The sequence below is a fragment of the Sinocyclocheilus grahami genome, unplaced genomic scaffold, assembly GCF_001515645.1.
Source record: "Sinocyclocheilus grahami isolate Dianchi unplaced genomic scaffold, SAMN03320097.WGS_v1.1 scaffold1813.1, whole genome shotgun sequence".
NCBI lineage: Eukaryota > Metazoa > Chordata > Actinopteri > Cypriniformes > Cyprinidae > Sinocyclocheilus > Sinocyclocheilus grahami.
Window position 1 is genome coordinate 12118 of NW_015506992.1, and position 14577 is coordinate 26694.

Below are 14577 nucleotides of genomic sequence, written 5' to 3' on the forward strand. Positions count from 1 at the left end.
AAGCCTATCACAAGCAGCTTTTAAATAATAACATATATAGAAAGTGCACAGTGTCACTCACACAAACACCAAACACCATCACGGTAACACACAATAAACTGAAATAATGCAATAAACATTCATTTAACAACATTAGGTGTAACATACAACCCTAATGTACAAAACTGATAAGAAAAAACTAAGAAACATAGTTATTTCAACAAAAAAACATCAAATTTGAAATGTAACGCAGGGAATTCTTAAATGTTAATGTTAAATTAGAATACATGCAATATGACAATAGGCTGTTACCAATTAAATCAGTATTAATTTAGATGTAGGCCTATTTACAGTTTAATACTGATCAGACGGTTGTACATGCATTTACATAGCAATTACAACTGTATAATGAAATTAGATTCATGTTTTATACAACATTTTTAATATAGAAATATGTAATGACAAAATGAAATTATAGGCCTACTTTATGATACTTATGAAAGTAATATCGCCACTAGTCATTGTGTTAATAAAGAAGCCTTTTATTCAATCTATTCGTTCAAGATTCTGATTCATTCAAGAATAAATTCAAGTGTCTATCTTTAATAATTGGTCACTGAATTGTCTATAATAATGGGTCTTTCAAAGACTGATTCATATCAGGATTCAGGAATGATACACCACTCGATGCGCCTACTGTGACTGGTTTGATGACGTCAAGAAAATACCCGCCCCCCCCATTCACATCTGAGAACTACTATCCTATCATGCCACAAAATGTAACTGTAAAATATGCAAATATGTAACTTCACATAGTTCTGTACATATTTGTTTACATGTTTACATTTAAATGAAAACACTTGACCCTCTAGTCGTTTTCTAACTCCTTGTTTTTCTTAAAAAAAAAACACTAGCTTTCTATATTCTATTTCTATTCTATCTACTTGTTTTCTTTCTATGTGTGTGTGTATATATATATATATATATACACATACAAAGAAAACAATATATTATTGTTTCATATATATATATATATATAATTGCTATGTGTAGGCCTACTGCGTAGATTTAGGTGCTTGTAACTGAAAATTCCAGTGTGTCAGGTTAAACTCTGTGAATGCCTTCAGGTGATGGTGGTGCTGCTGGTTTGTGGATGAGGGGGTGGGTGGGGTGATCTACTTCAAATTACCACCATACCAACACAAGTGCTCAGCGTTATTTCAAAGAACATTTAAACTATCTCTGATTTTTCTTATATTGTGTTTTATTGTATATTGTACTCTTTATTGTGCATAGCTATGCATGTGATCCCTAAAAAAATTGTGTTCTTTAGCCCCGGAATTAATATGCGGAAGTGACCGTGCATATTGGATGCAATATTCTAATGTTCCAAATATAATTGTTTGCGCTGTACTTTAACACTGGATTTTGCTATAACAATAAATATTTGACTGAAACTTGTCTATTAATATCTGTTTGCATGAACTTTAACTTTGATATTTTTTAACTGTTGCCCCGCCTTCTACTTCTCAAACCTCTTACTTTCTATGGTATGGTGCTGGGAAAACAGGAAGGAACATGCTTTGCGAGTTACCCATCGCGTGTTGGTAGTGGCGTGTACCACAGTTTGCTTTGCCGATTGCGAAACGTGATTGGTAAACAGTTTGCCAGAATATACCCTGACCGAAACAGCTGTGGTGTGATGAACGGTGAACGCAGTGAAAACTTAGGCTACGACAGATGGGGAACCGATTATTGCTCCCCCATGATATTTTGCAAACTGAATTTATGACAAAGAACTGCACAGATGCAGATATTATAACAATCTATCGATAAACACACACCTTGTCCTCTGTTTCTCGCTCTGCACCGCTGCGGTCTGTGGATTGAAAAAGAACGCGCCGAAAGACGGTGAGGAGCCGATCGAAGTTTGCTCTGCTGCCATTTTCATATGAAAAGGGGACTGAGGCGATCACGATGTGGTGTACAGTTTATGGAGCTAATCGCAAAATTTTAGGGGGGCTGAGTAGTCATTTTAAAAACTGGCCTAGCGACGCCCATGGTCCCGGGGCACGAAATTCGCAGGGTAGGAGGCGGTAGTGACACTGGGTGTAACTAAAAATGTGCCATTGTCCGGTGAGGTCTGGTTGGGAAGTTACGGAATGATCTCATATCGCATAATCTTATTAACTGTTTATCTCCTGAACTGTATCTTTCTTTACCACGTTATTCAGCGCCAATCCCGCCGTGCAGTCAATTTCACTGGTTAAGGTTAGGGTCAGGTGCGGGGTAGATTTAGGGGGTTAGCATGTTTTGTAGCATAGTGTAGGAAATCAACACTGTGATTGACACAACCAATAAAATCTTTAGAATTCAATCAGCTGTGAGGCGGAGTTTGCGCTTTTAAGGCTGATTTTAAAGTCTGCATGAAATCGAAATTTGCTATATTTACTTTGTTAGCACACATTGCTAGGCTTAAAGTGAACAATTAATCCGTGCAAGTTAATCCACTGAAAAAAATAGTTTGTCTTGGTAATTTTTAATAAAAATCTGATATTTTGCTTCCACTCTGTAAAGGTACTCCTTTTCTGATGACGTCAATTTGACTTTTTGGGCAGAATATGCTTTAACCACGCCCCTCCAACCATTAGTTCGCTGCGAATGAGAGAAGGAGTGCAAAAAAAACCCCCACCCTCTATTCAGTAATCCGTTTCAGTTGGAAATACGTCACCATACTCAAATAAAGTAGGCAGCAACGTCTGGTTTACGTGGACTTTAGGGCCAATTTGCACCCCTGAACGATCGGGGGGTGTGGCCCGATTCGAGGCTTTTCACAAACTATTTTTTTGTCCAAAAAATCCTCTATTGTGTGGTGTCATTTCGATTATTTAACTGCTCCCGATCGAGACAGAGCGTCGCCAAACTTGAATGGTAAATATCAAACATGTTTGATCTGGTCAAATCGTCTAATGTGTGCGTTCAGAGGATTATAAGGCTAAAAATCAGTTGAAACTGTCTTAAAGGTGCACTATGTAAGATTGACAGCTAGCGGTTGAAATGGGTACTGCAGTCCAAATTCAAAATATTGGAGAGAGCCGTTTCTCCCGCTTCCTCCTACTCAGACTCGACGCTCACGCGGGTTTGCCAGAGCCTTGCACTGTAATTTGATGAGTTGATTTACCGTGTTTTAATGTTCCTCTGCTCATAGAGCATTGTGCAGTATGTAATATTGCTAGCTAGCGGTTGAAATGGGTACTGCAATTCCGACCCGGAATCTGCCCGAAACGCACATTTCAGAGTAGAATTACTGGCTATAGCATTATTTTTCAGAGAAACAACTATGTAAACATAGCATGTTTCCTAAATATTTACACTTAAGAAGAGTCAAAAACTTACATAGTGCACCTTTAATATCTAGTCTCCCATGGTCCCAATGTACGTGGCTTCCGGTGTCATTCACTTTGAGTTATTTTAGCTGCACAAAAAGTTATTGTTATTTCTGTTTGATATATCAAACTGGTATTTCTTATCATATTGTTTTAATGTATTGTATATTAATTATAAACACACTGGTTTGTAGCGCAAATAGTTTTACCGTTTACTGAAATTTGTTCATTTACTCGTTATTTACCTATAGCGACTAATAAATCGAAAGCTTCACAAATTCACAGAAAATATTGTATTTCTGCATTGCAACATAAGGTGAATAGAAGGGGGTTTACATTTACATTTAGACATTTAGCAGATGCTTTTATCCAAAGCGACTTACAAATGAGGACAATAAAAGCAGTCAAAACTAACAAAAGAGCAATGATAAGCAAGTGCTAGAATCATAAAAAAAACTAGCCACTAACAGCTAGGCCTATTGATCTAAATGGTATGGGTTTGTAAAAAACTGCTTGAAATTTTTTGCGATTCATTTGGACAGTACACTCTCTCAATGAAGCAGTTTCTCATAACGTAAGTGGATACTATTTAAAACAAAACAAAAAATACTGCTGAATGAAACGCTGTTGTTGGAATTGATCAAGCTTAGTATTTAAAACAAATCATTATGTGAAATTATAAAATCATATTCCTTATATTTATATGGTTTTACCAAATTTGTCTGATCTGTAGGCTATACATTTTTAAATGTACATCAGCCGAGGAGTTGATTTTCTGAAATGGATTTAGAGACTAAAAGTGTGGGGAGCAGTTCATGTACCTATGGTAGCTTTGTTATCTTACTGTTAGTTCCACCAGAGATATTCAACAGACCGTGTCAACCACTATAGGCCTAAAAGTAATTTTTGACTGTTTTATCTGCTACCTATCAATTTGATTTTGCCTTCCTGTTCTGTCTTCTGTAACCCTTGTAGTCTTACAACATTGATATTAAGAAGACTGATATTACCTTTGATATTAAGAATATAACCCTAACACATAAACATATGATGCAGTATAATTGTTTTGAAAATTATGATAATAGTTCATCATCAATGAAAACCAGAGATTAGATGATCTGTAGCTGAGGATTAATAAAGATCAAAACTAAAAGTATTTTATAGTTTAAGTATTTCAAGAGTGTCTTACCTGGTGTAAGTTTTTCTTGATATGATATTCACCCGACTACATGAAAATGTTTGCCTCAGAAATTGATATGGCATTTGTATGAATCTATATGAAATGCTATCTGCCTGAGGAAGCACATTTAGTAACCTCCTCCTGCTCAAATTAAAATTTGTATTCAAATTTATACACAAAGTCAGAACACACGCCAAGATGTTTTTTATATGAAACCAACATGAATACAAAGGTCAACTTGGCTCATTTCCTTTACAACAGCTCCACATCTGTCTCCAATGCCATCAGCTGGAAAAGGTGATCAAAAGCTGATCTTCATAAAAAGAGCGAACCGATTTATTTATTTGGAAAACACCAGGAGAGTCCAACTCTTTGCAGATGATCACAGTATATATGAATAATCTTAATTGTCATTGATTTGATTTGAATGTGAATTTCACTCTGTTCATAATCCAAAGTGATCATATTACTTCAGAAGACTTGATAAACCACTGAAGTTGTACATGCTACTTTGACACTATACATTTATGTGCTTTTTAATGCATAAAACCTTTGGACCCAGTAGATCTTCACCTTGTACTGAGAAACACCTTATCATTTTATTTCCATTCTGCTGTGACTAGATAAACACAGATCTGCCCACTACTTTACATCTTGCATCAAAGATGCAAATCCACCCAGGAATAGAAGAATGTTTGATGTCATTTGATCAAACATTAACTGTTTATGATTTACCAATAGTTTCTCAGTAATTGCAAAGAAAGTATTTAAAGTAAAAAAACAAAACAAAAAAAACCTTGAGGCAGGGGCCCATAAAAAGACACTGATCTGAAATCCCAGTCAACTTGTGAGATCATGCGATGATCACAGTGACATCACACCATTCTCATATTGTGATCATGGGCATAGGGTCTTGTATGCAGGTTATGCAGGTGCATATGGGCCTGTGCGTATTGTTGGCCCGCTGACCCGAGGGGGAACCTTTAATTGAAACGAGGGAATGAATAGAGCCCTGCACGGGCACGCCCTGGCCCTTCCGACAGCTTATCAGTATATTCTCGGCCTGAGTCTGACCCAAGTGTCAAAGTGGTTATATTTCTTTTCGTCTATTTATTAAGTTAATTTAGAAATATGTTTGGAACATTTTGTTTGTGTTAAATTCAAGTTGTTGTTTTTTTAAAGTAATGACCAAGCGGCCAGCGGCAGACTGAGTTGAGCATATATGTTTGATCAGTTTAGCCTTCTCAAAACAACATGACTTGCCTAAAATAAAATCTATAGACATAAAACACTTCATGCAATTCACAACATTAATTTAAAAATCTAACCTAGATAAATGTGTGCTGTTAGACGCATATACAGTCGTTTGTGCATAGAGTGGAAACTGAAGCGTGCTTTGCAGGACATGGAGGCGCTAGCGCGATCACTTGCATTTTTTTCTTAAGATCGGAAACTTAACATACGCCGTCATTTTTGCTTATAAAGGTAAGAGTAATACATCATTCGGAATTGTAAAGGGTCTACTTTTATTTGTGTGCACTCACAAACAATATCAACAAAAACCTGTGCTGTTGTAAAATAATTAAGGAAAACAGACAGGATGCGCTTTCTGTCGTCTTGGTCTTGAGCAGGAGCGCTTCACAATATGATATATCTAATAGAATGCTTTAAATACTTTGAAACAAAATCATTCAAATAGAAAACAAAAACTCTTTCATTATGTAGGCTAATCCATAAAGATGTATTTCTCTCTAAAGGCGTGCGTCCTGAGGACATGGCGAGTCAGGATCATCAACTTCAATGCAATTCACAACATTAATTTAAAAATCTAACCTAGATAAATGTGTGCTGTTAGACGCATATACAGTCGTTTGTGCATAGAGTGGAAACTGAAGCGTGCTTTGCAGGACATGGAGGCGCTAGCGCGATCACTTGCATTTTTTTCTTAAGATCGGAAACTTAACATACGCCGTCATTTTTGCTTATAAAGGTAAGAGTAATACATCATTCGGAATTGTAAAGGGTCTACTTTTATTTGTGTGCACTCACAAACAATATCAACAAAAACCTGTGCTGTTGTAAAATAATTAAGGAAAACAGACAGGATGCGCTTTCTGTCGTCTTGGTCTTGAGCAGGAGCGCTTCACAATATGATATATCTAATAGAATGCTTTAAATACTTTGAAACAAAATCATTCAAATAGAAAACAAAAACTCTTTCATTATGTAGGCTAATCCATAAAGATGTATTTCTCTCTAAAGGCGTGCGTCCTGAGGACATGGCGAGTCAGGATCATCAACTTCATCTTGTGACACTGACTCAGAAAAGTCATTAATAAATCATTCAAATATCTCCTTAGTATTTTATCTATTTATTGTTTGTTTGTTTGTTTTTGTTTTTTGGGCTTCTGTGCCAAGATTGTATTTGCATGCAGTACAAATAGCCTACGGTGGCATTTTAGTACCATGATGAAAAATAAGATTAAGGTCATAATATTTTAAGAATAAAGTCAAAATTACGATAATAAAATCAGGTTATAGGCCTATTGCATGAAGTTAATGTGAGAATTCCACCTATACTCCACCAAAATAAATAAATAAATAAAATAAAATAAAAAGTCTGTGGCATCCAACCTGTCATTCTTCACATTTAATATAAAAAAACAGCAATAAAAGGTAGGCTTATTGATGTTTTTTGAAACTCTGATCGATTTCATGAAAACAATCGTTTGTATTAAATTGTTCTGATTTTTTCAACATGCATTCAAATATTTATTCATGTTTATTTCATGCTGCAAATATTAAAGAGGAAAATATTATTGATTCACATGCTGCTTGAACTGAGACGAATATAGTTATCTCACTACAAATTTTGAAGCATAAAAACACATTTATTGTTTGTAGTATTTTATTATAAAGTTGACAGAAGGTTGACACTTTGTGTTTTAATATAAGTAACAAAGCACAAAGCTTATTGCGATTATTGGGTGGCTTGAGCGCTAGAGTCAGGCAACGCTGTGAGTGTGTTGTTTTGTAACTTTCAACTTGTAAAATTAGGATGAGAAAAGTGTGAGTCGGTAATTTGAAATAAGGTGGAAAAAAATATTTAAAATTATGAGCGACGTCATCAGAAGCAGGGTGGGCGGAGTTAATGCACACGCACGGTGATAATGGATACCTTCATGAGTGATGTGAGTTATTATTGATTATTTTTTAAATAATATTATGAATGAACCGTCTTGTTGTTATATCTAAAATTTTTGATCAGGCTCGGCTCAGAGAGCACAGAGATGATAGCAAATAAGTAAAGCTAACGTCAGCAGCCATGGCACTGGACGAGCAATCCTTATTATAATCCAAATGGGCAAACAGTCTAAATTATTATGCAAGTTGACTCGAGATACAAAAAATGCAAAACTGCAAAGTCGCATTTGTCATCCGTCACCGTGACAGCAAGTGGACTTTTGAAACTGGAATAATGAGTGGATTACGCATTTCAATTGGCAAGAGAGGAATAACACGGATGGAACTTTCTTGGCAAGGAGAATTGTGTGCATCACAGTCGGGTACAAGGGAGAAGGCTTCTTACATTAGATAAGACAAAAAGTTTAATTTTCGCAACTTGTTTATCGACTTGTTAATAGCAATTTGCTGTGGAATATGTGCCGATCGGGTCCAGTCGGGTCCGGGTCGGTTCAGTGTAGCACATTTATGGGCCTCTTCGGGTTCGGGTATGAATTTTTGGACCCGTGTAGACCTCTACTCTTGACCCTTGACTTTATAACATTATATTGTTTGGGCTGCTGTAACTGCGTTGGTAAAGCACATTTTTTTATGGAAAGGAATACCAAAAAGAGACTGCAACCAGGTGATATCGGTTTGTTATTGATGATAACAACACAATCTTCACTCAGATTCAGTGTGTAGTCTTTGTGAGGAGTTATTAATCTAAAGTTTCTAATTACAATAGCTCTTTGATTATACAGTATAGGATCCAACAGCGTAATAATTTATGAAGGATTTTAAAACTATGATAAGTCACAAGCATTTTGAACTGATGTGTTATTGTTTGTAGTATTTTATTATAAAGTTGACAGAAGGTTGACACTTTGTGTTTTAATATAAGTAACAAAGCACAAAGCTTATTGCGATTATTGGGTGGCTTGAGCGCTAGAGTCAGGCAACGCTGTGAGTGTGTTGTTTTGTAACTTTCAACTTGTAAAATTAGGATGAGAAAAGTGTGAGTCGGTAATTTGAAATAAGGTGGAAAAAAATATTTAAAATTATGAGCGACGTCATCAGAAGCAGGGTGGGCGGAGTTAATGCACACGCACGGTGATAATGGATACCTTCATGAGTGATGTGAGTTATTATTGATTATTTTTTAAATAATATTATGAATGAACCGTCTTGTTGTTATATCTAAAATTTTTGATCAGGCTCGGCTCAGAGAGCACAGAGATGATAGCAAATAAGTAAAGCTAACGTCAGCAGCCATGGCACTGGACGAGCAATCCTTATTATAATCCAAATGGGCAAACAGTCTAAATTATTATGCAAGTTGACTCGAGATACAAAAAATGCAAAACTGCAAAGTCGCATTTGTCATCCGTCACCGTGACAGCAAGTGGACTTTTGAAACTGGAATAATGAGTGGATTACGCATTTCAATTGGCAAGAGAGGAATAACACGGATGGAACTTTCTTGGCAAGGAGAATTGTGTGCATCACAGTCGGGTACAAGGGAGAAGGCTTCTTACATTAGATAAGACAAAAAGTTTAATTTTCGCAACTTGTTTATCGACTTGTTAATAGCAATTTGCTGTGGAATATGTGCCGATCGGGTCCAGTCGGGTCCGGGTCGGTTCAGTGTAGCACATTTATGGGCCTCTTCGGGTTCGGGTATGAATTTTTGGACCCGTGTAGACCTCTACTCTTGACCCTTGACTTTATAACATTATATTGTTTGGGCTGCTGTAACTGCGTTGGTAAAGCACATTTTTTTATGGAAAGGAATACCAAAAAGAGACTGCAACCAGGTGATATCGGTTTGTTATTGATGATAACAACACAATCTAGACCCAGATTCAGTGTGTAGTCTTTGTGAGGAGTTATTAATCTAAAGTTTCTAATTACAATAGCTCTTTGATTATACAGTATAGGATCCAACAGCGTAATAATTTATGAAGGATTTTAAAACTATGATAAGTCACAAGCATTTTGAACTGATGTGTCTTTTAAAAACAAAGAGAAGCATCAAGAATCAGTGTATGAAGCTCAACAAACAAATGACAATCAAAAGCTTCATGCTGCAATGCATGCTGGGTACCTAGTCTCTGTGCAGTGAGTGCACTTTGACCTCACATTAGTATGAGCACACATTGAGGGCGCTGTGAGGTTACACTTTTAGCTCACTGTGACCTCACATTAGTATGAGCACACATTGAGGGCGCTGTGAGGTTACACTTGTAGCTCACTGTGACCTCACATTGTGACCTCATCACAAGTATCCTGGGAGCTCATGGTGACATCACTGTGAGATCAAATTGTTGACTGGGTTTACTGTTAACAGAATCTTGGTGTAGCTTCTGTTAACAGAATGGTGTAGGGGAGGCAAAATTGTCAACCTTTAATTATATGGTACAAATGGACATTGCTAGCAGCTGTTCCCATACAGTATCCTTCAGAAATGTAGACAATATTAATAGAATCACCAGAAACATGTTTTTTTGTTTTGTTTTTTTGCCCAAGGATTATATTCTAATCTGCAGATCTACTCATTCACAGCCAAAATACCACAGCAATACATTACCAGCTGTGGTTGACTCTCGTGTGACGGCTATACAGGCCAAGATATCTGAAATAAATTATAATGAATACAAATGAATTAACATTATACAAAGGGATCAGCATATGAAAGAGCAGGCAACTGACCAAACAAAAACAAACAACAAACATCCGTGGCAGGAATCCTTAATGTCATCAGCAAATGGATGTTTGTGAGATGGATCAAGACACATGAAGTGATGTGATGTGGAAATAAGCTATAATTCATTGTGTGACTGCTAACTAAAACAGTATTGCGTGTGATGAGATGTTTATGGACATATTGACATTTGATTTCACATTCACAATTTTTCCTCCTCAAATTCAAATACAAATTTTGACACAAAAAACAATCACACAAACATATGTTCTTTGTCAGGGAAAAGCTACACATTACCATATTGTTTTAAATAATTAAACTCTGTCTTTGCTCAAGGCAGTCCATCATGGCTGATCCTGAACTTTCCCTCCCGAATGATAACAATTGATTAGTGACATTTCACAGACAGAACCCAGAAAATAATAAAATATAGAGTTCTGTATGTTACATTTTATATACAGAGATGCTGTGGAAGATTTAATTTAGTATCATATTTCAAACTAGGTATAGGGAGTCAGTCTATTATGGAGCGTTTTTTTTTGTGTAACATGAAAATAATGTAGTTAATAAGTCATTACACACATAAAACATGTGGGCCTCAATCTTAAACATATATTTTGATAGATAGCATATTCAAGGTAATATGAAATAACGGTAGTGCCATATTTCCTTTTTTCTTTCTTTTTTGTGTGTTGGGGGGGGGGGGGCGGTTGGCTGTGAGGGACAAGTACAGCATGTTAAATTATATACACTGTTCAGCTGGAAAACATCTTTTCAAAGTCCCTTTTAATAGACAAGAATGCTTAAAAACTGTTTCAGTTGTGAGGTGAGTTGTTGAGATAATACACAGATTAAACATCTAACGATGATCCGGTACAATTTAAAGTAATTTGGGCATGGGCATGAAGTAATTTTTTTTAATATCAAGTTTATATAAAGAAAACAAAGCTTTTATATTAAGAAAACAACATTTATTTAGTAAGATTTTCAAGGTGTCTCTCTTTTTTTTTTTTTGCCCTTTTTTGTCCTTTAGTACTGTCAGCTCTAATATAAGTACACTAGTAATATATTTATTTAATATAACATTAACAAAAAAGAGGTGAGACTAACATTCAAAAACATTAATTATGTGGTGTATTTTAATATAAACATAAATTAACCTGTATATTATTGACACTTTAGCAGTACTTTTTACTTTCTGAACATGATGCTGTAGTCCTGTTGTTTGATACAGCAAAGACATTTGAAGAACTTCCTGTACTGCTGCCTGACCTGGACAAGAATGGGATGAGAGGAGCTGAGTGACTTATAAAACTCATGAACAAAAATTAAGTTCCCTTTTGTAAAAAAGCATTGGTGGAACTCTGTTTACTCCCAATACTAAAGCCTGATTTGTTAACGTTCATGTAGCTGCATGAACAAATAGCATTTCATTCTTCCAAAATGGGTGGGGCCAACTGCATATATATCAGAATCGTTTTCCTTCAGCGTGAAGATCATCTCCTTGCTAGACTCTGAAGAAGAAGGAAGAAGCCTGCTACTTGGCTTAGAAGATTTGGCCCACATCCATTTTTCTGTTTTTATTTCCTCTCTATCCAATGACGGCAGTGAAGAAAAGGGCTGTGAGAAGCTTCCTCCTCTTGAAGAGGCTGTCACTGCACATCTCTGCCCACCCTCATCTTTGGGACTGAAAGCCAAGACCGTTCATCCATCCAAGCCCTGCAGGACCACTTAAGCCCTATTGGGTAGGGCCTACTCCGCGGCTGGCCAAGCTGGCTCAGCGCTCCACACAATGGCAGTTTTCCAGAACTAACTCCTCCACACCATGGATAGGTCCGGCCTCCATCGACTCCCCAGTCTCCCCCACTAGATTTTTCGTCTGTGGACGGGTTTGCAGAATGCTTCATTGCAGTTCAGAAGTCAGCGCAAGCTATGCGCCACTTCCTGCTAAAGCACTCCAGCTTACCTGCTGGAGTTCAGTCCAAGCCGGAGCATGAGTGCCCTTGGACTGCCAAGTACTGTCAAAAAGAACACTTCTCCTCTTTGAAACTACATAAATTGCCCTCCCCCCCCAGCAATCATTCCATTCGAGAAATTCAGACACCTTGCCACCTGGCTCCAGCCTTGGAAAGCCATCCTGGGAATGCCCTCAGAATATTCCAGATGATGCTGGGCCTGATGGCAGCTGCCTCCTCTGTAATTCCGTTGGGCCTGGTTTATATGTGGCACCTTCAATACTGGCTCAAGGCCTGTTGTAGCCATTTTCTGGTCCAGGCAGAATTTATATAAAGCACTCTAGCCAGGTTTGGCAATCAGAGCAGCTCTTTGTGTGCTTTGGATGCCTATGTCTAAAGGGCTGCCAGTTATGAAGCAAATATTATCCTGCTGGATAGTTGATACTATAGCACTGGCTTATGCCTCAGTGGACTCACAGTGTCCTATTGGAGTGAGCGCCCACTCCACCAGGGGAATGGCCTCTTCCTGGCCTTGGTCCAGCAGAGTCTGGAGATATTTGTGTGGCAGCCAGTGGAGCTTCACTGTCTACCTACCTTTTATAACCCAGACGTCCCTGCCCTTCAGGCGTGGATTTTGTCCACCTAGTCATCCTGTGTCCCTGCTAGTGGTCAAGGATATTTTTTGTAGAGGGTCTGGCTGATTCCAGGCCTGTTGTGCGCATGCTTCCTTTAGGACTCTCATATCCGGCTCCCTGGAGCTTGGTTCATGGAGTTCCTTTTCGTTCTGCCCTTATATAGCACAGCGCTATTGGACACCGTTCCCCAAAATGTGGTTCACACAATGTGAGATTTTGAAAGGTAATGCTCCGGTTACTAATGTAACCTCGGTTCCCTGAGATAACAGGAGCGAGAACGGGAACATTGTGTACGTGCTATGAAGCTGCAAGCGAGTCAACGCAGTTGGTCATCAGATGAAAGATTCTGAAATGACACTCAGTGCCAACTTATATAGGCAGTTTGCCCCACCCATTTTACTGGGCTGAAATGCCATTTGTTTGTGCAGCTACATGAACGTTAACAAATCAGGCTTCAGTTTCCAAAGGAAACAGAGTTTCTCCCAAAGGATGTTTCATGCAATGCTTGTTCCTGTTATCTCAGGGAACTGAGGTTACGTTAGTAACCAGAGCATTTTTTTATATATTAAACAGGTACCAGAAAGGTATTTTGTAAAGCCTAGATTTGCATTTTGTGAAGTAAATACTGCTGCTTTAATTTTCTTCCATATACTGTCTGTGGTGCAACTGAAATGGTTTATTATAAAGTATGATGGAAAAATTTCAAACCTCATTATTGAGGACACAGTAGATCAGGAAGATGAAGGTTCCCTGCTGGGAGTTCAAGATCAGGAAGAGGATCTCCAGCACCTTACTGCCATTAGTGAAGAAACCCAGAATCCAGGAGCAACCAAGAACCACAAACTGGCCCAGTGTTTTAAACACCATAATCCTGCAGAGAAACAGAGAAAGAAAGAGTTAAGGTGTCTTCATTGTCTATATGTTCTTTTTATAGAGTGATTAAATCATAATGTTTGTTACTTGGTTTGTTTCATATGTGAAACTTCAGCGTTGAGATTTTTGAGAGTTGAGTTTAAACTGATGATGATTTTGATGAAGAGAATCATGTTTGACTGCAGAGCAAGAAATAAATAAATGTAAAAAAAATTAAAAAAAAAAGATATATATACAGTGGGGAAAAAAAGTATTTAGTCAGCCACCAATTGTGCAAGTTCTCCCACTTAAAAAGATGAGAGAGGCCTGTAATTTTCATCATAGGTATACCTCAACTATGAGAGACAAAATGAGAAAAAAAATCCAGAAAATCACATTGTAGGATTTTTAAAGAATTTATTTGCAAATTATGCTGGAAAATAAGTATTTGGTCAATAACAAAATTTAATCTCAATACTTTATTATATACCCTTTGTTGGCAATGACAGAGGTCAAACGTTTTCTGTAAGTCTTCACAAGGTTTTCACACACTGTTGCTGGTATTTTGGCCCATTCCTCCATGCAGATCTCCTCTAGAGCAGTAATGTTTTGGGGCTGTCGCTGGGCAACACAAATTTTCAACTCCCTCCAAAGATTTTCTAAG

General features: G+C 37.3%; 1 pseudogene; it reads right to left on the reverse strand.

Annotated features, from left to right (window-relative positions):
• Positions 1 to 11578: 11578 nt before the first annotated feature.
• The window catches only part of LOC107572788 (putative adhesion G protein-coupled receptor E4P), an 18657-nt pseudogene continuing 15658 nt past the window's right edge, over positions 11579 to 14577 (reverse strand).